Here is a 25,148-nt window from a genome sequence, read left to right on the forward strand (position 1 = left end):
TTAACGATCACAGAAAGGACAGTAGGAAATAAAAGTTTATAGTGGAGAAACAAATAACTGAAATAAAATAAAATGATTGATTTTGGGAAAGGGAATGGAGAATAAAAAGGGGAGAAACAAGAGCAAAGAGAAAGTGAGAAACCAAAGCGAAATAGATGGAGCTGAGGTCAATGGATGGGTTAGATTAAGCTTGAAGCAAGAAAGGGAACTGGGTTGTTGTCATTGAACAACAGCCCATATTTATGGCACTGCTGCTGCACACAGCCCCATTGGACTCAAAAGTTTAGAAGGCATGCTATGATTTCTGTATGACATGTACAGTGATATCAGGGTGACACTGTCAGAGTCACAATGCACCTACGTAAGTTAGTTTCTCGCGTTTGTGTAGACAATGAAGAAATTAGAACCTAGTAGGCATAATTGATGCAATTTGTTAATTTGGGGTGCATTGCTGGTTTATTCTTCTGGTTGCTATATGTAGGCTGCCCACATAGTATAAAAACTGGAAGAATATCAAGGGCTTTTGTCCATAGTGAAAAGTTTGGGAAGCAGGAGGTAAATCCTTCACAACAGGTAAATAAAATTATTCTGGGTATCTCTTTCATTAGACATTTTATTAACATATTTTGGTGTTGGAAGCATGGATGGAAACAAGACAGGACAAATAATAAAATCCCTGTACCGATATGTGCTCAAAATTAAATCTAGGAATTAGAAAGAGCGTATCCTGGATGCTAGAACATGAACTTCACCTCAACAGAAGAGTCACTGCAAGTGTGAAAATGCTGATGTTACACCATCCTATACGTAAGCAAAATACTGAGAACAGACCAGTAGTTCCGCCAATCTGGTGCTGACTGGACTTCATGTTACTGCAATTATCTGGTAAGTTACTATTATTAGTTGTTCACTCTCTATGACTTTGGTGCTATTAAAAAAGCCACCAAGAGCACCCTCTCTTTCTCAAAAGAGTTATTCTTTCTAATGTACAAACCTGATACTTCTGAACTGCCATCAACTGGACCAGAAATATTTGTGTGCTGGAAGGAAAGGAAGAAAAAAAATCAAATTTAAAATAGAAGAGTAAGTAATTTTAAAACGACAATAAATAATGGAAATATGGATATATTTTAGATGGAACTGAAACATGGATATGTTTTAGACGCAATTCAAGCTGTTTTTGGAACAGGTTCTGTGGATTTTGAAGGTGAAGGTTGGTTTCTACTTATTGTTTTTGTATATAAGAAGCCATGTATTTGCTTCCATCAGTTCATCCTTGCTGGATGGGGATGGTAGGATTTGTAGTCACCTCTGGGAGTCGCCAGATTGCAGAAGGCTTAGCTCAGGAGAACAGCTAGTGCTCTGATGGTGTTAGAAAACCTACCTAACCCTAGGATAATATAAATAAGACACTTTTTGTCCCCATTGTCTGGAAACAGAGGTTGAAATCCAATGGTAAGTCAAACCTAGAGTAGACCCATTGAATCTTTGGGGATTTGGTGACTCAACACCGAAGTAACTTCCAGTGATTCAATGGCCTTACCCTGATTTATTTATTTACAATATTTTTTTTAGCCGCACCATTACCAGTGGTCTCTGAGCGGTTTACAACAAGATTAAAACTTTGAAAACATTAAAACCATTAAAAATAGGCAATAGTATAATAATACCCTATATTAAAAACAATCATTAAAACATTAGTATTAATAAATCCTGATTGTGATTTACTACTGGATTTGGACCAGGATTTCTGCTTTGAATGTGTCCCACGCCCCACTCACCCACCCTCACCCCGCAGCCCAGGAACGGTGTTGAAGGATATTGCCTCAAAATCAAGGCTAACAATATGCAGTGAGAAGAAGGTCACTCCGCATATGCTCCGTGCCACTTTTCCTGCTTAAGGGCGGGAAGAAGATAACCGGTCAAGTACCTCAGCAAACCATACCCGGGGCTTCTTCCTTTCCCCAACCCCCAACCCGTCTCCACTATTCTGCTTTCCATTTCCCCTCCGGACTCGACTTCGGTCGGGGAATTCGACAACCTCCTGAGGCCCTGGGTATTAATAGCCTAACGGCGCTTCCAGCCCAAAATAACCCGCCTGGGCCAGAGAGAGGGAGAGAGAGGCCCCATGCGGCGCGGGAAGAGGGCGCTGAGTGGGGGGGAAAGAGAGGAGGGGGGGTGGCGACTGTGTATATGTGTGTGTGTGTGTGTCTGTGTGTGCTTGCGTGTGCGCGCGTCGGGACAGCTGCAGCCGGGCTGGGGCTCGCTTGGAATGCAGGCGCGGGCTGCGCACCGGGACTTTTATGGAAACTTGCAGAGCCCGGCGCCGGAGCCGCAGCCAAGGGGCGAGCGTCAAGCAGCCGCGGTAGCCGCCGTCGTAGCAGCAGCAGCAGCAGCAGCAGCAGCGGCGGAGACGGCTCTCTTGCTCTTCTCACGCCCACCCAACCGCGGGGATTAACTGGAGGCGAAGCGGGACGCGCACAGGGGCGCTCAGGTACGAGAAGCCGCGCGGGGGCGGAGGGGGGGGCCGGGTTGAGTTTGCTGGGGTTTTTTTTGGGGCACAAAGGTCACCTCGAGGCGGTCATCTGGCGCGCCGCGAGGTGAAGGCTCCGGGAGAACGGCCGGGAAAGGGAGGGAGGAGAGCCGCGTCTCCTGGGGGGAAGGTGCCTCCGGTTCCAACGTAGAGCCTGTCTCAGCTCTTGGTTTTGTTTTCTAATGAATAGGAACCCCCCCCCCTCCGTTGCTGTTGTCGGCTTTTGCTTGTCCTTGTTCGAGGTGGTCTTGGGGGTGTTCCTCTCCAGCCACCCCGCTTGCGTTGTCTTTTGGCTATTAGTTTGGTATTCGTCTTACAGAAAAGGGATGGATGGCTCTTCCTCGCTCTCTCCCCCCCGCCCAGCCTTTTGACACAGACGAAATTTGCTTCTCCCTCCCCAACCCCTTCTCCGGCCAGTTAGTGCGCCTGTTTAGTGTCTCCTTAGGAAGGCAGCCCCTCAGCTCTTTCACTCTTCGCCACCCCCACCCCCGCATGTCCCGCCATCCCATCCCCTCGTCACGAGCTTCGTTCTTCTTCTTCTCTGCCAAAGAGCAACAGGCGAAGATTCCCCTCTAAAGCGCTTTTTCTTACTTGGGAGGGAATTCTAGACTTCGAGGCTTTGCAGGACAGGATTGCATCTTCACCACGGTGGGGGTGGGGGAGGAGGGGAGAGGTGGATCGGTCAGATCCAAACTCTTGTGCAAGGGCAGAAGAAATTATGCCTGGTGTGACATCTTGAACAGGGTAATGCCCAGACGTCCCTCGTTTCAAAGGCGAGCCCTTTTATTCTGAAACGACTCCACTTGAACATATTGCAACAGTCTAAAATATCTACCACAACGTAGAAAGAGGCCCACCCCATTCAGGTTTATATATTGCAGTACCATTGAATAAATACACTTCCCCCGGTGCAAATAAATCAGGGCAAGAGGCAGAGGAGTTTAACTGAGAAGAACAGCGTGGATTACACTGAGGTCTGTCTGCTACCCAGAGGTCAATGTAAAGGAAACCTTTTGCTGAAAGGTGTGGGACTGATCAGTAGCTAAGGAGATGACAATGAGGAATAAGGTGCTGAGCTAATATTAGAGCCACAGTTGTGGCAGTGGTGATAGAGTCACCAGATAAGTGGGTGGGTGATCTCTAAACCCTTGCTCTCGTCATTTGCTTATCTTGTGGAAGTCACTGTGCCCTTACTAAACTGAAAAAGCTGTTCAAGTGACACAGATCATAAGAATGTCTTTTAAAGCTGTCTCCCCAAAGTGCCAGGTTTTTAGTGGCCTTACCCGCTGTCCAGATTTGATTCACCAGTGTACGCTATGAAGAACGCTAATTTTACAGAATGCAAAGGCAAAAAGCCAGGGAAGCAAGAAGTGGTTACACGATTTTGCAAGGGACCTAAACTGGAAAACCAAGTGCTTCTTGTTAAAAGAATTTAATGAGTTGAGGATGTGAGTTGATTAAAATATAATAATACATTTTAATTCCTTTGCATTATATACTGTATAAGAAAGCGGTGTCTTATTGTATATAGTCAAAGGCCATTACAATAAAATAAAAGTATATAAGCAAAACCCAATATACACAGACTCCATAATGAAATAGAAGATATTGAGTCATGAAATAAAATACTGTACAAGCATCACTTTTAGATCAAGGACCACTAGTGTAGTTCACATATGAACAAAGAAATGAATATTCAAGCATACCTTAAACAAATATGTCTGTGTTCCTTTGTATGGAATGCATGTATGTATGTGCTTAACATACTGCTTTTAATTTTTTTTAACATATACATATACATTTAGAATAAATTTCACTGCTAAATACAAAGGACGTGTTTTATGTTCTGTCAAGTTACCTTTAACTATACTTTATTTTAAAAACAGATGGATGGAAGTAAATTCTTGTTATGCATATTACATTCTTGTTATGTTACCATATAGCTGGTATAGTTTACTTATTTTAAAATCATTTTAAATCTGACCTTTCTCAGAACTGTGGTATTTGTTTGAAAGAAGAAAATGGAGTAGCCATTGTCTACAAATCCAACTTAGAGGTTACTAGGCGCTCCTCGGTGGTAAAGCCAGGTCTAGAGGCACTCCACGTGTCGATAGGGGCTAGGGAAGGTATTGGGATTTTGCTGGGTTACCGCACTCCCTGCGACCCAGCCACTTCCCTACCGGAGCTGGCCGACTTTGTCTCCGCGGCATTGTTGGGATCCCCGAGGCTTTTGGTCTTGGGTGATTTCAACGTGCATGCGGGGGCAGAGACCACAGGGCCAGCTCTTGAGTTCTTGGAAACCATGGCTTCCTTGAACATGTCCCAACATGTCATCAGCCCCACCCACGTGGGTGGCCATACGTTAGACCTGGTTTTTTCCACCAACTGGAGCGAGTGTGGTCTGGTGGTGACTGACCTCGTGTCGGTCCCCTTGTCATGGTCAGATCACCACCTAATAAAATGCAACCTCTCAGTGGCACTCCCCCCTCGCAGGGAGCAAGGACCTATTTCTGTGGTCCGACCTCGAAGGCTACTGGACCCTGTTGGATTCCAGGAGGCCATGAGAGGTGTTCCGGCTGACCTGGCTGGTGCTCCTGTTGAGGCTCTGGTTGACAGCTGGTCCATCGCTGCCACTAGGGCTATAGACACGATTGCACCTAAACGCCCTCTCCGGCTCAGAGCTCGGCCTGCGCCCTGGTTTAACCAGGAGCTCCAAGCGATGAAGCGACATAGGAGAAGGCTAGAGCGTAGGTGGAGGAAGAACCCGACGGATTACAATTGGACAGCTGTCAGGGTCGCAACTAACCTTTACCTGACTAAGGTAAAGGCTGCATGTAGATCATTCTTCGCTAAACGGATAAGCGAAGCATCCAACCAGCAGGCGGAGTTATTCCGTATAGTGCGCGACCTATCTGGAACTGGTTCAGGTGATAGGCCTCCCCCCAGTTTTTCCCCTGACCAGTTTGCAGCCTTTTTAAAATCTAAAGTGGAGGCCATCCGCCGGGAGCTCTCTCCGTTTTTAAAAACAGTGAGTCGAGCAGAGATGTCCAACACTCCGTCTTATCCAGTGACTTTCGATTCTTTTCAGCCTGTAACGCCTGATTCCGTCTCCAGGGTGCTTGACCGCTGCCGAGCCACCTCCTCCTCCTTGGACGCTTGCCCGGCCTGGTTAATCAAAGCAGCCAGGCCGATAACAACAGAATGGGCCACAGTAATAATAAATGAGTCTTTCCTTGAGGGTAGATTTCCATCCGCCCTCAAGGAGACACTCATTAGGCCCATAAGAAAGAAACCTAGTTTGGCGGCGGATGAAATTGGCAATTATAGGCCCATCGCCAATGTTTCTTTCATGAGCAAAGTGGTTGAGAGGGTGGTGGCCGATCAGCTCCAGGCTCACCTGGACGAAACGGATGCCCTGGATCCATTTCAGTCGGGCTTCAGGCCGCGCCACGGTACTGAGACGGCATTGGTCGCCCTGTACGATGACCTGTTTAGGGAGGCCGACAGGGGCAAAATCTCCCTGCTGGTCCTCCTCGACATCTCGGCGGCCTTTGATACCGTCGACCACGGTATCCTCCTGAGGAGGCTCTCTGAGTTGAGAATCGGTGGCTCGGCACTTGCCTGGCTCCGTTCCTTCTTGGGGGACCGTCCCCAGAGAGTTCAGCTTGGGGAGAGCATCTCGGCCCCGTGGAGTCTCAATTGTGGGGTTCCACAGGGGTCGATTATCTCCCCAATGCTGTTTAACATCTATATGAGGCCGCTGGGTGGGGTCATTAGGGGATGTGGGGCTTCGTGTCATCAATATGCCGATGACACCCAGCTCTACATCTCCTTTTCACCAACTGCAGGTGATGCTGTCCTTTCCCTTCAGCGTTGCCTGGGGGCCGTACTGCAATGGATGCAGGAGAACGGACTGAGGCTGAATCCGGATAAGACAGAAGTTCTGAGGGTGGGTGCCCCCGTGGTAGGTGGCTTGCGTGGCTCTCTCACAAGTGGGGTCCGCAGCCTCGGCATATATTTGGACCCAACGCTCACCATGGAAACTCAGGTGGCGTCGGTAGTCCGCACCGCATTTTTCCATCTTTGGCGGATTGCCCGGCTGCGACCCTATCTCGACATGGGGGCGCTCACTACCTTGGTGCATGCGCTCGTAATCTCAAGATTAGATTACTGTAACGCGCTCTACGTGGGGCTGCCTTTGAGGCTGACACGGAAACTTCAGGTGGTGCAGAATGCGGCGGCCAGGCTCCTTACAGGAGTGAGAAAATATCAACACATCTCTCCAACTCTGGCCGCATTGCATTGGCTGCCCATCTGTTTCCGTGTCAACTTCAAAGTTTTAATGCTTACTTATAAGGCCCTAAACGGTTTAGGACCTCGATATTTGGCGGAACGCCTCCTCCCACCAAGGTCTACCCGGATCACCCGCGCGAGTCAGGAGGTGAGGCTGAGGAGCCTGACGCCGAGAGAGGCCCAGAAGGAGAAGACACGAAACCGGGCCTTCTCGGCGGTGGTTCCTCGCCTCTGGAACAATCTCCCTCCGGCGATTGGCGCGGCCCCCACGCTGGGCACCTTTAAAACCCAATTAAAAACATGGCTGTTTATTCAGGCCTTCCCTCCAGCCAACTCTTGATTTTTTCTTACGTTTCTTTTTTATCTTTACTGCTGTTCTTGTTTGATTATTATTTATTTGTCTATGTTTTATTATTTGATTTTATATTTGGAAGCCGCCTAGAGTGGTCCGGTGGGCCAGATAGGCGGGGTATAAATTAAATTAATTAAATAAATAAATAAATAAATAAATAAATAAATAAATAAATAAATAAATAAATAAATAAATAAATAAATAAATAAATAAAATGAGTCTGGCTACCCATCCAGGTGGCTCTCTTTCTTTGTACTCAAAGTATATGTGCCATCAGTCAGTAGTAGACAACAAAACTATCTCCTGGACAACAAGGTTTCCATTCAAAACTCACCTCTGTAATGAACTAAGAAAACATGAAACAATCCACAATGTCTTAAGGTGGGCTTCCAGATGTTATTAGACTGCCAATCCCAGCAGTGCTAAGTAGCATAGCCAATGGTGAGCAATACTGGGAGTTGCAGTTGAACAACATCTGGCAGGATACGCTTTCACAATGCTGTGGGGAAGAAATGCTGAGAGAAATGGCAGGAAACCATGGGGAAATTCTGAAGTGCTATATAGCTGTATTGTTATTATTGTTCATTTGAATTATATATTCCAAAAAATACTAAATTACTACATTTAGATAAAGAATTATTTTCCAGGATGCCAAATAGCAATAAAATGCTTCCTTTGATGTGTACTGCCACCTTTCTCCCAACCTTCCTCTCTGTTGAACTGTCTATTCGCTTACCGTTCGTTCGTTTAGTCGTTTAGTCGTGTCCGACTCTTCGTGACCCCATGGACCAGAGCACGCCAGGCCCGCCTATCTTACCAGCTTGATTTATATACACAAGGTGTGAGCAACCTCTGACCCTACCCACTCAATTCTACAGGCCCCTAAGATTACAAAAAAGAATGGCAGTGACAACAGAAGAAGTGGCATACACATCCTTGCTCCTCATCTGGTCACATGTTAACTGTATCCTAAAGCAATATATCCCACCAGGGCTAAAGTCTGCATGGGGTAAAGTTTCTTTAGAGCTTTCCCCAAAGTTCTTGTTCTGTAATGTCAGTTGCCGCCAGTATTACTTTGCAGATTCTTGGAAGGCTGTATCTTCCTCATACCATTGTATTTTAATTTAACAAACATTATGTACTTTTGGGTACCTAATGCATCTTGCAAGGACATATAAAGACATATATTATATGAGCTGGAGGTAATCTAGCTTCCAAAGTTAAAGGCACTCAAACATCCAAGGTCACTGTTAGGTGGTTAATAATATTGCAGCATTTCCTCTCTTCGGAATTCTTCAGGATACTAGCCAACTGTGTCCTTCTCTATGATATTCCAGTCCGCTCTTTGCTCCCACTCACAGGTTTTCCATTTTTATTTTCTAGCTGTCACTCAACATTTTTTGCCCAGGAACTTATTCACTCTTCTCTTGGCTCTGTGGGGGCAGTGTTTTTTTGTTTTTTTGTTTGTTTTTAATAATAACCACCACCATTTATTAAATAACAACAAGAACAACAACCTGAAAACTTTTAGTTTTGTTTTGTTTTAAATGAGGATTCTTTGCCCCATGAGTTTTCTTTTATTTTTGTTTACTTGTATGTTTTTGAATCCTGGATTCCCCCAAGGATACTGCTGTCTTGTTTCTGAGTCCCCCATTTTCTCTGTGACCATGTTTTCATTCTATAGTCTTCACCAAGAGAGGGTGCACACCAAACAACCAACTTATGCCCCTGAGTCAGAAAAAGCCAACACAGCCCTAACCAATGGCCTACCTGGGGATGGAGTTTTAAACCTACATCTATGACTAGTATTGGGACTTTTGTGTATTTTGTTTTCTACACTCTCCACAATATATTGGTGTACATTTTGATGAAGACTGGGTTTAGGTTGAAAGCTAGCTATTTGATTAATTTTTTAGTTGTCCAATAAAGGTATCACGTATCCTTGCCTTTAGCTGAGTCAGCCAACTAACTCTTGTGGGTCAAATCAGTAGCAAATAAGCAGCAGCTAAAAATTAAGACATCAAACCAGGGTTAAATCAATGACAAGCAATGAAAGTAACATGGACAACAGATATTCATCCAAACGTTATCTAAGCTGTTTCCTATCCAAGCCAAGATGTTAATTTTCATTTGCTGGGGGATATATGTCTTCCTTCAACTCAAGTTCAAGTTGTCCCTTGAGGCTAGGCCCTCTGCAGTACAGTACCTGTTAAAGATGTGCAGTGTCTTCAGGTGAATGTGTAAATACAGACTGAATTGGTCCATTTGTGTGGTCTTGTGATGACCACTAGGTGGAGAAACTGGACATTGATCATCCATGAAGGTAGAGCAGCACTTTGCCTGAATCCCTTGTGCTTAATCCACCATTCTTAGTGTCAAAAATGTGTGTGTGGGGGGGGACTTGAGGAAATGCAGCAAGAGGGGGGGAAAGGGAAAATAAACAGCATCAGAAAAATTGTGTTGGTTTTAAAGAGTGATTGAGAGGCAAATTCCCCAGTAATGCTGAAGATTGTTCCTGGCTATTCCAACTGCTGAGGCATGAGAGAGGATCTCTGAGTGAGATCACCAGGCAGTAGCAGCTGCTCTCCACATTCCTTTTAAAGCTGTAAGTGTGAAGTGAGAGACTTCCGTTAGTGTAGCCTGAGCTTCACTTTTCTCCCCTTATTTTTAAAAACATTTTAAATTACATTACTAGAATTAATGGTGTGTGTGTGTGTGTGTGTGTGTGTGTGTGTGTGTGTGTATCCTCAGATAAATGCATGCATACTTATGGTTAAGTCAGAACTTTACTTAAGAATGCCAGGAACCTTCTCTTGGTGTGCCATGTCGCTATCAAAGGCCATGATTACTGTCTCATGAAGAAGAAGAAGAAGAAGAAGAAGAAGAAGAAGAAGAAGAAGAAGAAGAAGAAGAAGAAGAAGAAGAAGAAGAAGAAGAAGAAGAAGAAGAAGACAGCAATTGTGAATTTTGGCTTCTCTGGGCTCAAAATGGGCAAATCATTTAGCCAGTAATAATTGTGACTGACATGGTATAACCCCACCTCCCAAGTAACAGTTACAGAGGACCCTTGACTTACAGACGGCTTGACTTACAGACTTTTTGAGTTACAGACTTCTCTGGCCGCAAAATTTAGGTTCGACTTGCAGCCTGAGAATTGACCTACAGATCAGAAAAAAACCAAAATGGAACAAAAATGGAACAAAAACGGGCAGTTACGGGATTGATCGGTTTTCAATGCATTGTAGGTCAATGGAGACTCGACCTACAGACTTTTTGACCTGCAGCCACCTTTCCAATATGGATTAATTCCGTAAGTAGAGGGTCTACTGTATTTGTGTTTCCTTATTTGCAGTGATTTTTTTTAACGGAGACCCAGAAATTCAGAAATACTGATACAGACAGGCAAGGATTAGGATGGAGCACCTTCAAAAGAGGACAGTACAGGCTGGGCTTTGTGACCTTATGTGACCGCAGACTGGGTTGGACAGCCATTACATGTATCTAATCCCTGTATCGGCATATTTTGTCTGCTCCCCAGCTCCTGAACTGCCTGTTGACTTGCCAGTTTCGTTTATATACCTTGGCAATGGCTCCCAACCTTGAGTCTCCAGATTTTCTTTGACTACAATTCCCAGAAATCCTGGCCTGCACAGCTAGTTTTGAAGACTTCTGGGAGTTTTAGTCTAAGAACATAGAGAGGCCCAAGACTGGGAACCACTGACACAGGGGATGGACAAGGGCCACATGTCACCTTTCTATCCATTCTGCCAGTTTTCCCACTGAATTTCAGTAGTGCAACATTAAATAATGAAAAGAAAAAAACAATGTCTTTTTTCATGCTTCCAGCAGGCTTCTAGGAGCTGAAATCTATGTGGGAACAAGATACTCAGTGGAATATGCTTTTTATCTAAAGAAGAACAGACACCTTATAAATGAAAATGCTGCTTTTTCTCAACATGGCATGCTGAAATTTTGCGCCAAAATTAGCAGTGGCATAGTGTAGCTCCATTCCTATGTTGGTTCTGGAGGGGAAAATAATTCCTGGATCTAGAAATGTTGCCCAACACAGGGGAAAAATTCAACTCCTCTTCTGGCTCTCATAAAATAATAAACTTTTCCCCATCCATGTTCTACGTTAACCTACTTGTATCTTCTTATGACGTCCTTAATGCCCTAGCAGGGACCCAGACTTAAAACACAAGCAGCCATCCTTATAAGTAAAAGCATTTTTAAAATTTAAAGTAATTCTATACCGTCTTTCCAGGCAAAGCCTCTCTTAAGGTTGTATGAAATTAAAGTATTATGAAACAATAAATAAAGAATAAGGATTAGACAAAATGATCAACCCATTTCACTATCTCACAACAGGGATTATTGATTTATTCATACTTTAAATTTAAAACAAACTTTTGGAAGATTGTGTACATGCCAAGATAGAAAAGTCTATTAAAATTAGTAGCTTTTTGAAAAGCAGTACTATTAATGGTTGATATTTAGAAACAGACAAGGAAAGAGGGGGATTGTGGAACAAGGAACAGTACTATGCTAAGTGGTCTACAACTGATGAACACAGGGAAGCTGTGTGTGGTATCTTCACTGCCTTCTGTTACTAATCCCAGAACTGTGTGCTGGCTCCACAGTGTGACTGTAGGAGTGGCAAAGATGTACCAGCATCTGGATCTTCCTCCACATGCTAAACAAACAGCCATATGGAAGCACAATGTGAGCGGACCTTTAAATAAGTTCCCAAAGGCCTTACTCCTTCATTTGTGCAAACTGCAAAAAGTCTTTTATTAACTATAATTCTGACAATGGTTTAACTTCTTGGCTTTTGAAATGGGTAACCACAGATTTTTTGTTGAATGAGACAGAAAACTCTGGTTAATGAAGGGTGACTTGTAGTTGGCTCTCACAAAGACATGAAGAAAGCAGCTGCATGCATGGCTATGTCTTTACCTCTTAAACTGAGTCTTACAAACATGGCCAATGGAAAAGTGGTCACAGATTCCTCAGAATTGTATAATTGGCTCAAATAGTTTTAGAACTGCAGAGTTGGAAGGAACCCTATGGATCATCAAGTCCAGCTCCTGCCCAGGAGGCACAGCGGGGAATCAAACTCTCAACCTCTACCTCCGCAGCCAGAGGCCGATACCACTGAGGTATCCAGCAGTTGTGAGCGCCAGTTCCAAGGCTGTGAAACTACTTATGTGTCTCCTAGGAGACATTAATCAGCAATGCTCTGCACATCTACTTGAGAGTTAATTCTAGTGAAATCATCAGGGCTTATTTTTGGGCAGGCATGCACAGTATTGGACTGTTTGCCTTGTTTTTGTTGAATAGCAGCTCTCCTGAGCCAAATGGCAAATTCCTTTTGAAAATGAAGGGAGTTACAAAACCAGTTTTTGATTATGACATGGGGATCAGCTGCTTTTTTTTTAAAAAAGTTAAAATTCTTCTGGCTGAAGCAAGCTTCTTTTGTGAAACCAAGTAGCTCTGTTAATCTTGGCATAGGGATTGAACTTTGTAAGACTAGTCAAGGAAGACCAAAAAACGAAGATTCCAAAAATGATATAAATTTACCAAAAATTGGTTTTTGGGTTATTTATTTATTTGTAAGAAAAAAGGCAGGGGGACAGGGGAGAGATACACTTCTTGAATAGGTATATTCTATCTGCTGAGAGCTTTGGAGTTCATCTTCTGAATCCAGTGGTGCTAGATATTGGTTAACTCATCATGTCCAAATCTTGATTGAAATTATTTGTTTTGCACATTCTTATACTTTCACCTCTTGCTGGCTAGATAGCTCAGTGGTTTAGATATGTGCTTGCAAAGCTAGAGTTTGGGAGTTCAGTTCTCCACTGTGTCTCCTGAGTAGAGCCAGTGTGGCCTTGGGAAGCTGCACAGCCTCAGGGCACCCACAGAAGAAGGAGATGGTAAACCACTTCTGAGTATTCTCTACCTGGAAAATCCTGAAAAGGGTCATCGTAAGTCAGAATTGCCTTAACGGCACATGAGGAAAAAAACCTTTCGCCTCTTAGGTAAAAAAGCTGGTTTCATTGTTCTATGCTGTGGTTTCACTGGCAGCTGATGTACACTGTATCTTTTCTGCAGCCTTTTCTCCTTTGTATCATAAATTAATTGAACATCTGTTTGTAGAAGGTGATGGAAAATGGAGCGGGAGTAAGATGGTGTGGGTTGTATGATGGCTTCTACATATGGATGAGGGAAGATGAATGTAATTTACTTAAGAAGCTGAAGGGATAAGTCTTGGAACAACATTTGTTTTTTTTTCTTTTTCTAAATTATGTGCTGTAAGTTTGCAGTGAAATGGAAATTGGCAACTATCTTCTAAAACAAGCTGCTAAGGAAGAGGAAGTGTATACATGTATCACTAGAAATGAAATGTCTAGACAATTACTACAGAGTTAACATATTTTCCCCTCAATATGGAATTGTAAGAAGAATTGTATAATTTAGCTCTATATGTTTTTTTAAAAGTTTATTGAAAGACCACATGGAAATTGTTTAAAGCAGTTAGCAACCTCTAAACAAGCGAACAGGGAGACACTTACATGAAACAATTGGAATGATGGGAAAACAGATGTTTGAGGCAGCTCTTCCTGTGTGTCAAAATAACCTTACTTGTGTTTCTGTCCAAAACTGTAAAACCTAAAACCTGAAACCTAATGTAGAAACCAAGAGCACCCGAGGGCTGTGTACCTTAGTATTATTGTGTTCTTTTAAATTGAGCTGTTAACTGCAAACTGTTTGTGGCCTGCAGTAGCATCTTCATTCACTGTGTCAGTGGTTCTCAACCTTGGGTCCCCAGACATTCTCGGACTCCAAGTCCCAGAAATCCTGGCCAACGCAGCTATTGGTGAAGGCTTCTGGGAGTTTTAGTCCAAGAACATCTGAGGACCCAAGGTTAGGAACCACTGTTTAGGTGCCAAACCTGCTTGAATCAGCAGTGAGGAAGATGCAGTTTGTCCTGAGAGACTAGTTTCTTCAGGGTTTAAACTGCATTTCAACATGGCATTTCCCACTCCAGAGACCAAATGCTCCGGGCAGTTGTAGAAGAAATGAAGGGGAGAAGCCCTGCTGCCTGGTAGCTTGGGGATAGTAGAGAAGAAATGCTGAATAAACATCTAGATCAGGGGTGTCCAACCTTTCACCTTCCCTGGGCCACATTAGAAGATGAAAATTTGGTTTGGGCCGCACATACATTTGGTTTGGGCCGCATGGGGCGGGCAGCCTTAGCCGTCCTCCGCAGCCCCGCTCCAAGCACGCTTACCAGCAGCTGCAATCTCAGACAGTAGAGGCTGCCAGCTTTGACTCCGGCGGCTTTATGGGGCTGGGAGGGAGTCCACCTATTGACGGGGATGGCGCAATGCAGTCACACAGCCCCCCTGTCCCCTCCCCTCCCACTTCTTCCTTCCCTCTCTCCCCCTCTACTGTTGTGACATGCCCCAGCCACATTCCAGCCACAAGCGCCAGCAGTGTAACTTGAAACTTTGGAATTTCTTTTAAAAAAATAATTGCACTGGGCCGCATTACGAGCTGACATGGGCCGCATGCGGCCCTCGGGCCGCGGGTTGGACAAGCCTGATCTAGATGGAGGGAGAAGAATATCAGTAAGAAAGAGTGGGGAGGAAGATGCAAGTGGACCAGAGGACTCAGGATTTCTAACTGGGGAAGTTGGGAAACTCTGCTAGGGTGGAATAAGCACACTGTAGGCAAACAAGACAGCTGCTGATTAAGCATGCCCGCAGTCTCTGTCAGGTGCTTAGCCCCTTGTTCCCTGTGAGTAGTAAGAGGTGCTTTGAGAGTTTGTCTCTAATGTTTTCTTTTCCAGGCATTTGTATAAGAAGCTTGATCAGCCCCTTTTGTGGCCTAGGCGCAGTGGTCCCCAACCTTGGGCCTCCAGATGTTCTTGGACTACAACTCCCAGAAGCCTTCACCATCATTTCTGCTAGCCAGGATTCCTGGGAGTTGAAGTCTTGAAACATCTGGGGACCACTGGCCTAGGGGCCATATAAATCTATAGAGCAAGGATAGCTTTCTGAATGTTGTTGGACTTCTCAGAATTAATTCTCAGCATTAGTCAGCACTTGCTATGCTAAGTACCTTAAAGGTGCCAACCCTCATTCTGGAGAAGGCTTTCCTCTTTTCTTTTTAATCCAGAACTTTCCCTGGAAGAGCCACTATAGGATAACGGTGGTATGGCTATTGTTGAATGTGGAGTGTTAATCAAATCCTCTTGAACTGTGGAAGATTACAAGCCTTCTATTTACTGGAACTGTTTGTTTTTTTTCTAGGGATTCTAATGGGCATTGCTGTCAACATCTTTGTAGAACCATTTTTCAGAAAATGTTCTTCCTTTAGATGCAGTTGAGACACTACTCTTCATCCCCAAGTAATGCTATGGTTTTGTTTTATCCATATTAAGACATGTCCAGTGGGGTCTGGTTTGTGCTTAAAAATTTATCATCTTTAGTGTGATCTATTTTATCTCTCTCTTGAGAAATTCTTCTGTTCACACAGATTGGCTTTTTTTCTTCCATGAGAAGAGTCCAGACAGATCTCTGGATTGCTTCAATTTGTCCACCTTCTGATTAGTGGCACTTCCCTTCCCTACCTTTTCCCATGGCCGTCATTCAGACAACTTTCCTTTTTTGTTGTTAAATAAAGTGACATAGTGAAACAGCAACACATCTACCTAGCATGGTACTGTACACATAATACCACTAGTGTATCTCATTTAGCTATATTAGTGCTGCATCAGTAGAAAAATACATTACTTTTTAAAAATGATGCAGTAGATTAAAATAGGGGAAGTTTTTTTTCCTGCTATCCCCGTTCATGCCAAAACTCACCAAATATGACACATGGTTGTCAGCTCAAATAACACTGCCCACAGCTCTGTTTTGATGAGAACTAACCATCTGCATGGGCTACAGAACATGATAATCAGGAGTGCTCTAAGTATAGCCCTAGCACTGTCCCAAAAAGGAATGGGTCAGCTCTAAAAAGGGGTGGGATGGATTGCTCAAAGTCAAAACATATAGAGACACCATAATTTGATTTGAACCAAACAGCACTAAAAGCGTTGCAAATAGCAAGCTATATGCCTGTTTGGATATGCACTTATCAGAATTGAACTAAATTGTATTGGAACCACGGATAATTTAATTTGCATACGAATTGTACAATTGTGGCTGAATAATTAACCTTAAGTAATGAGTGAGGAAATGATCAGGAGTACTTTGGAACTGCCCCTTCATGGATTGCTGCCTTGTTGTGATGAAGGGGCTTGAGTAATTTAGAGAAGCTATAGGCTATGCCATGCAGGGACACCCAAGACGGTCAGGTCATAGTGGAGAGTTCTGACTAAACGTGATCCACCTGGAGCAGGAACTGGCAAGCCAAATCCAGTATCTTTGCCATGAAAACTCCATGGACAGAAACAAAAGGCTAAAAGAAATGATGCTGGAAGATGAGCCCCTCAGGTCGGAAGGCATCCAACATGCTACTGAGGTAGAGGAGAGGACAAGTACAAGTAGCTCCAGAGCTAATGAAGTGTTTGGGTCAAAGCCAAAAGGACGCTCAAGCTGTGGACGTGCCTGGAACTGAAAAGAAAGTTCAGTGCTGCAAAGAAAAATACTGCATAGGAACTTGGAATGTAAGATCTATGAATCTTGGTAAGCTGGATATGGTCAAACAGGAGATGGCAAGAAGAAACATTGACATCCTGAGCATCAGTGAACTAAAATGGACAGGAATGGGCAAATTCAGTTCAGACAATTATTGTATCTACTATTGTGGGCAAGAATATTTTAGAAGAAATGGAGTAGCCTTCATAGTCAACAAAAGAGTGGGAAAAGCTGTACTGGGGTACAATCTCAAAAATGATAGAATGATTTCAATACGAATCCAAGGCAGACCTTTCAACATCACAGTAATCCAGGTTTATGCACCATCCACTGATACTGAAAAGACTGAAATTGACCAATTCTATGAAGACTTACAACACCTTCTAGAACTGACACCAAAGAAAGATGTTCTTGTCATTATAGGGGACTGGAATGCTAAAGTATGGAATGAAAAGGAACAACAGGTAAGTTTGACCTTGGAGTTCAAAACAAAGCAGGGCAAAGGCTACAAGAGTTTTGTCAAGAGAACAAGCTGGTCATCACAAACACTCTTTTCCAACAACACTCTTCTCTCTGCAGCCAAAGATGGAGAAGCTCCACCTCACAGAAGCAGAACACATCAAGAAGAAGTGGCAAGAATACACAGAGGAATTGTACCAGAAGGATCTGGATGTCCTTGACAACCCAGATAGTGTGGTTGCTGACCTAGAGCCAGACATCCTGGAGAGTGAAGTCAAGTGGGCCTTAGAAAGATGGCATTCCAGTGGAACTACTTAAAATCTTAAAACATGACGTTGTTAATGTGCTACACTCAATATGCCAGCAAGTTCAGAAAACTCAACAGTGACCAGAAGATTGGAAAAGATCAGTCTACGTCCCAATCCCAAAGAAGGGCAGTGCCCAATAATGCTCCAACTACCGTATAATTGCACTTATTTCACACGCTAGCAAGGTTATGCTCAAAATCCTCCAATGCAGGCTTCAGCAGTACAGTATGTGGACTGAGAACTGCTAGAAGTACAAGCTGGATTTCGAAAGGGCAGAGGAACGAGAGACCAAAGTGCTAATTATGGAGAAAGCCAGAAAAAACTTCTACTTCTGCTTCATTGACTTCACAAAAGTCTTTGACTGTGTGGACCACAACAAACTATGGCAAGTTCTTAAAGAAATGGGAGTGCCTGACCACCTTAGCTATCTCTTGATAAATCTCTATGTGCGACAAGGAGCAACAGTTAGAACTGGATATGGAACAACTGATTGGTTCAAAATTGGGAAAGGAGTATGACAAGCTGTATTTTGTCTCCCTGCTTATTTAATTTATATGCAGAATACATCATGCAAAAGGCAGGACTGGATGAATCCCAAGCTGGATTTAAGATTGCTGTAAGAAATATCAACAACCTCCGACATGCAGATACCACTCTAATGGCAGAAAGTGAGGAGGAATTAATGAACCTCTTAATGAGGGTGAAAGAGGAGAGAACAAAAAATGGTCTGAAGCTCAAGATATGGAGGCAGTGACAGATTTTACTTTCTTGGGCTCCATGATCACTGTAGATGGTGACAGCAGTCACAAAATTAAAAGATGCCTGCTTCTTGGGAGGAAAGCAATGACAAACCTAGACAGCACCTTAAAAAGCAGAGACCTCACCTTGCTGACAAAGGTCTGCATAGTCAAAGCTATGGTTTTTCCAGTAGCGATGTATGGAAATGAGAGCTGGACTATAAAGAAGGCTGACCACCAAAGAATTGATGCTTTTGAATTGTGGTGCTGGAGGAGACTCTTGAGAGTCCTCTGGACTGCAAAGAGAACAAACCTATCCATTTTGAAGGAAATCAACCCTGAGTGCTCACTGGAAGGACAGATCTTGAGGCGGAGGCTCCAATACTTTGGCCTTCTCATGAGAAGAGAAGACTCTCTGGAAAAGACCCTGATGAGAAAGTGTGAAGGCAAGAGGAGAAGGGGACAAGAGAAGGATGAGATGGTTGGACAGTGTCATCGAAGCTACCAACATGAATTTTACCAAACTCTGGCAGGCAGTGGAAGACAGGAGGGCCTGGTGTGCTCTGGTCCATGGAGTCATGAAGAGTCGGACAGGACTTAACAACTAAACAACAACAAATGTCATTATAAACCTTTGGGCCTCACTTATATACTATAGTTTAGCCTGTGAGATTACTAAATATTTTTATATAATTTTATGGTACTTCTAAGTTAGTACTAAAGAATACAGAACATACCTCTGAAAATATCTACATATATGGTACTGTGTTTCTATATCTGAATCACTAATTCTAATTATTTTAGCATTTTTTAAATTGTAATTTTTTCCTTTATTTTCCCCTTCCAGTGCTAAGTAAAACATGTGCAGGATAGGACACTGAATTACTGCATTGTTTCAAATATTTTCAGTGAAGTCAGACCAAAATGTAGTTTTTCTCCCTGTATGACTTGTCGTATAAGGGATGGAACAATGGGTAACAAACCCTCTGGAAAACAGGGTTTAAATCCCCATTTGGTCATGGAAACTCACTGGGGGCATGGAACAGATAAAAAACCATTCCTTAAATGTCTGACTTACCTTGAAAACCCTGTTTGCATTGCTATAAGTTGGTTCAGGTTTGATGGCACAACACACACACACACACACACACACACACACACACACACACACACACACACACACACACACATTTTGTATTTTTTTTAAAATGATCTACAAAGAACTTAGAGGCATAAGATAACATTAAATACTTTGATGTTTTCAAAACATTTATTTTCTTAATCTAGAATACATATACATACTTTATTGTTACAGCATCAAGCCATACAAAATTGAATACAAAACTTCAAAGACTGGCATGCACTACAAAGAGCCATACCAGACATACAAAAAGTAAAATATCTAAAACAGCAAATATAGCAAGGTAAGACCAAGGTCTAAGGGTTTAGCTGTCTATTGCTGCTATAGCATGCCGCCCAAAATTTCGCTACCAGTTCTGTATTCTAATCTAGAATAGATAATAAATCTATCATTTTCTTATCTCTGCTCTTAATTTTCTCATTAAAAGTGAAGGTATGCACTGCATCCAAGTCTTAAAATCACTTCTTAATTATTCAAATAGTTTGTGTTCTGGCCAAGTTTGAATGGCAGTAAATATCTGCATATAACATAAGTAATTCATTAAGTAGAATAGTTACAAAATAGTTCAAAACGCTGGTAAGGCCACACCTGGAGTATTGCGTACAGTTCTGGTTGCTGCACCTGAAAGAAGACATAGTGGACCTGGAAAAAGTGTAGAAGTGAGTGACTAAAATGATGACTGGGCTGGGGCACCTCCCTTATGAGAAAAGGCTACAGTGTTTGGGGTTCTTTAGTCTAGAAAAAGGCATATGTGGGGGGGCATGATTGAGATGTATAAAATTATGCAGGGGATGGATGAAGTGGATAGAGGGAAGCTATTTTCCCTCTCACACATTGCTAGAACCAGGGGTAAAAGGTAAAGGTTCCCCTTGACAATTTTTGTCCAGTCATGTCCGACTCTAGGGGGCGGCGCTCATCCCGCTCTTCAAGCCATAGAGCCAGCGTTTTGTCCGAAGACAATCTTTCCGTGGTCACATGGCCAGTGTGATTTAGACACGGAACGCTGTTTACCTTCCCACCAAGATGGTACCTATTTATCTACTCACATTTGCATGCTTTCGAACCGCTAGGTTGGCGGGAGCTGGGACAAGCAACGGGCGCTCACTCCGTCGCATGGATTCGATCTTACGACTGCTTGGTCTTCTGACCCTGCAGCACAGGCTTCTGCGGTTTAGCCCACAGCGCCACCACTCAAATTGAGTGTTGGGAGAGTGAGAACAGACAAAAGAAAATATTTCTTTACCCAGCATGTTGTTAGTCTGTGAAACTCCTTGCCACAGGATGTGGTGATGGCATCTGGCCTAGATGCCTTTAAAAGGGGATTGGACAGATTCCTGGAAGAAAAGTCCATCTCAGGTTACAATCCATAATGGGGATTGTACAATCTCCAGGCTTAGAAGGAAGGTACCTCCAAATGTCATATACAGGGGAAGGGGTATCAGGAGACTGGTATCTAGTTGTCTCATGTGCTCCCAGAGGCATCTGGTGGGGCCACTGTGAGATACAGGATGGTGGAGTAGATGGGCCCTTGGCCCGATCCAGCAGGGCTCTTCTTATGTTCTTATGTTAATAAGATCGACTTTTTTCTTGATCTATCTGTGCGAAAGAGGTGCTACCATCTGGTAATTAAGCCAAACAAAACAAGCCTGCTAAAGCTTTAAAGCTGCTTGTTTAAATACTGTATATGGGCAACATCCATGTATTAGTTTCAGGACTTGTTAGTTGTGGTTTGGCCCAGCATTAATAAACTAGTAAGAGCCCTTTGGCTGAATTTCAGTCTTCCTTAAAAGAGGAAAGTGATGTTTTTAAAGTGTAAAATAGAAACCAGAAAAAAGGGTAGGGTTCCTAATTAGGAAAATGTTCCAGCCTTTTTTACAAACCTGCAATTCAGGTCTTGTATCTCCTCATGCAGCTGTTAGGGCAGTACCATTTGCCAAAAGAACTTGCAGTCACTTGTATTGAAACAAGAATAGGGATACATTTTCCTTTCTATGTTGTTATTTTCAGTGAGCATCCATTCCTATTGTTGTTATGCACTGCAATAGGATTTGTATGTTGGGCTGTTATTTCCTACTGGCTGACCATTGTATCTTGACATTATGCATAACTGAGTATGTTTTTCTCCCACCACCCAAAATTATGCCAGTTATTAAATTGAGGTTCGGTCTACAAGAAGCATTTAAAATGATAAACCAAGCACTGGCAAGACTAAAGCAAGCACTGGCAAGACTAAAAGGAAATGTCAGCCCACTACCTCTTAGATGTAACAAACAAACAAACAAAAAACAAAAAAACTAGATACAATGGTGCCAGCTGACCAATTTTATTTGATTATATGCAGTATACTATGTAAGTATTTATAAGCATGTATACATGTTCAGAATTAGTTTTTGTCCTGTTTCTTGTTTAATTTTCCAAATAATTTAAAGTGCTAGATTTTGGAGTTGTAGAGGGCTATTGGCATGCAGGTTTTTGTCATTATGAACTGCCTACACAGCTAATGTTACATTGAGCCCATCATTAGAAGTAGAGCTCCCAAAAGAAATTTTATTTTATCATTTAACCCACTGGTTCTTAACCTTGGGTTACTCAGGAGTTTTGGACTGCAACTCCCAGAAACCTTCACCACAAGCTGTGCTGACTGGGGTTTCTGGGAGTTGCAGTTCAAAAGCATCTGAGTAACAAAGGTTAAGAACCACTGATTTAACCCAATGTAAAGTTTCTCAACTTTCATTTAAGGTGTAAATGAGTTTTCTGACAAGCACAGAATTTATTTGCAAATTGATTTTGCATACTCATAAGCTTTGCAAAAACATGTCTTCAGAGGGATAATGTTTTAGCACTTTCTATGGGGAAGCTGGTGTCTTGCTGATTCTCCCCTGTGTCTCTGCACTTTGTAGGGGAGACCAAGCTTATAGAAAATGACAATTAAGGTAAAAGATTTTGTGGCACCAGTTGACCACATACTTTGTATGAAGTAGTTACTAGTATCATTTTTCCTTGGCTATAATGACCAGGACTAATGAGATATGCACTCCACCTACATTTAGAGGGCCACAATAGCTAGAGGTGACTGTTTCTCCTCTATACCATATACAGAATTATGTCTTGTTTTAAGAACAGAGGACAGAACCAAGAATAAACAACACATTCCATGACATATTTTGAGGAGCTGGATGCTTTTAACTCAAGTCAAAAATATCTGCGTGCAGTCTTCCACACAAGCATGTTTGTTGGTACATGATTACCTAGATTGAGTTTGTGTGTACTTTAGAATTTTGTATAAGGGGAAAAAGTGAAGATACAATCACAATAGTGGTTGTCTGTGCATTAGAAGATTCACAGCATAGTTTACACTAATTTACACTACGGAAGGGATTTTTGGATATTTTGGACAACCCCATAATTATCCATAAGTTTTCAAATACTTGAAAGGTAGTCATACAGAGGAGGAGCAGGATCTGTTCTTGACCATCACAAAGTACAGGGCATGTAATAATTGGTTCAAGCTACAGGAAGCCAGATTTAGGCTGAATATCAGGAAAAATTTCTTAACTGTTAGAGCAGTATGACTGTGGAACCAATTAATTCGAGACATGTTGAGCACTTCCAATACTGGAGGCATTCAAGAGAAAATTGGACCACCATCTGTCAGATCTGATTAGACTTGGATTCCTGCAGTGACAAGGGGGTTGAACTCTATGGCCTTATAGGTCCCTTCCAACTCAATTATTCTGTGATTCTATAATAAATAATGGGCAGTTTGGAAAGAAATAGGTATGCCTCAGCACTTGATTGTCCTGATCCATAACCTGTAGCTACCATCAGGACAGAATATGGAGAGAGAGAATGGTTTCCTATAGGCAAAGGTTCCAGATAAGGGTGCATTTTATCCCCTTACATGTTCAATCTGTACACAGGGCATATTATATGGAAAGCTGGACTAAATTCAGATAAGGGAAGTGTTAAAATTGGTGGAAGAAATGTCAATAATTTAGGAGATTTTTTTTATCATGTAAACTGCCCAGAGTGGCCTTGGTAGCTAGATGGGTGGTATAAAACTCAAATGAATGAATGAATGCGGATAAATAAATGTGGATGACACCCTCTTACTGGCAGAAAGCAGCAATGACTTGAAATGACTTGAAAGTGAAAGAAAGTGCCAAAACAGGAGTGTAGCTGAACATTAAGAAGAAAAATAACTACAGAACTACACAGCTTTAATGTTGACAATGAAGAAATATAAATATTTTTTAAAATTGTATATCTTTGTTCAGTTGTCAATCCTAATGAAGACTGCAGCTAAGAAACCTAAAGAAGACTGAGGCTTTGAAAGGCAGCAATGAAAAAATTAGAAAAGATCATCAAGTTTCACCATGGACCAAGGCCAAGATCAATCACACTATTGTATTCCCAATTACTGTGTATGGGTGTGAAAGCTGGATAGTGAAGAAGGCTGAGAAAAAAAAATTGTTTGAAATACTGTATGGTGCTGAAAGAGTTCTTTGCAGATACAGTATCAAGAACTGCCAAAAAGTTGAACAAGTGGATCCTAGAGCAAACCAAGCCTGAACTATCTCTGGAGAAAAAATTCTGAAATTGAGACTGTCATACTTTGGGAACATCATGAGAAAATTAGAATCTAAAAATAACGCTAGAAAAAAATTGAAGATAGCAGGAAAAAAGAAAAACCAAATATGAGAAGGATGGGAGTGGCTGTTATAGTGTTGAGTTACTTTGTTAGTTTGATTAATAAAGTTGTGTTGAAAATAAGTGTCAACTTCTGTTCTATGTCTGGATCTTTGGGACTCTTTGACACCTCCCCATGGAAGACTTGGGGGCATGCACACTTCGTTTCTTACCCCCCCCCTCTCTGCCACTTGCTCTCTTTGTAAATTGTGGCTCTAGGCCATTAAGACCTTTAAAGGTTAGAAACAGCACCTTCAACTAAGTGGAAATAAATCTGCATCTTTGAAACTGATGTAAGATTGATATAATCTTGTATGTTTGCCTGACAGCAGTCTGAATGATGGTATTGACATCTGGAGTCAACTGAAGTTTATGGGCAGTCTTCAGGGGTAGCCTTACTTAGAGCTCATAACAGTAATTTCAACTGGAAAGTGGCTAGAGCAGGGATTACTGGAGCAAAGTCTGGGATCCCTCTTCTTTATTTACCTCATGGCTTTGTTGTAAGGCTAAACAAAAAGGAGTAAAAGTGAGGTGCCAATGAAACATTATTTATTTATTTGTTTGTTTATATATTTGTTTATATATTTATATATTTATTTATTTCCATTTTTATACCTCCCCATTAGTGTTGCCATTCTGGGGAGCTTTCAAGAGATAATAAAAACATAACACAATAGATTAAATACAAAAGACACCATAAAACACCAATAATCCTGTCACTAGTTGAATCTATTTTTGAATTAAAAACCACAAATTAAACCCATTTGAACATCTCAGGATAAATTTACACTAATAGAAGGCAGCTTTGTATAATTCAGTCTTAAACAGTTTCCTAAAAAGAGGGAGGGATGGTGCCTGGTAAACCACCGAGAAAGCTTGGTTCCTTGTGCGGCTTTTTTGGTCTCCTTAGGTGTTACAAATAAAACACCCATATTAAGGTCAGACCTTAACGTCTTTCCATACATTTTTCAAGTTAATGCAGGCAT

The 25,148-nt window shown here is 42.4% G+C and overlaps 1 protein-coding gene across 19 annotated transcripts in view; it reads left to right on the forward strand.

Annotated features, from left to right (window-relative positions):
* Positions 1 to 895: 895 nt before the first annotated feature.
* The window catches only part of NEXN (nexilin F-actin binding protein), a 51,269-nt gene continuing 27,016 nt past the window's right edge, over positions 896 to 25,148 (forward strand). For 9 of the 19 annotated variants that reach the window (XM_020794716.3, XM_020794722.3, XM_020794719.3 and 6 more), the window contains exon 1: positions 2,353 to 2,494. The gene's annotated coding sequence lies outside the window, so the exon portion shown is untranslated. Of the gene's footprint in view, positions 1,084 to 2,352; positions 2,495 to 15,491; positions 15,592 to 19,644; positions 19,757 to 25,148 lie in introns of those variants that run through there. The other 10 variants (XM_078393013.1, XM_078393019.1, XM_078393016.1 and 7 more) reach the window with 6 other exon arrangements.

This window comes from Pogona vitticeps, chromosome 4, assembly GCF_051106095.1.
Source record: "Pogona vitticeps strain Pit_001003342236 chromosome 4, PviZW2.1, whole genome shotgun sequence".
Classification (NCBI taxonomy): Eukaryota; Metazoa; Chordata; class Lepidosauria; order Squamata; family Agamidae; genus Pogona; species Pogona vitticeps.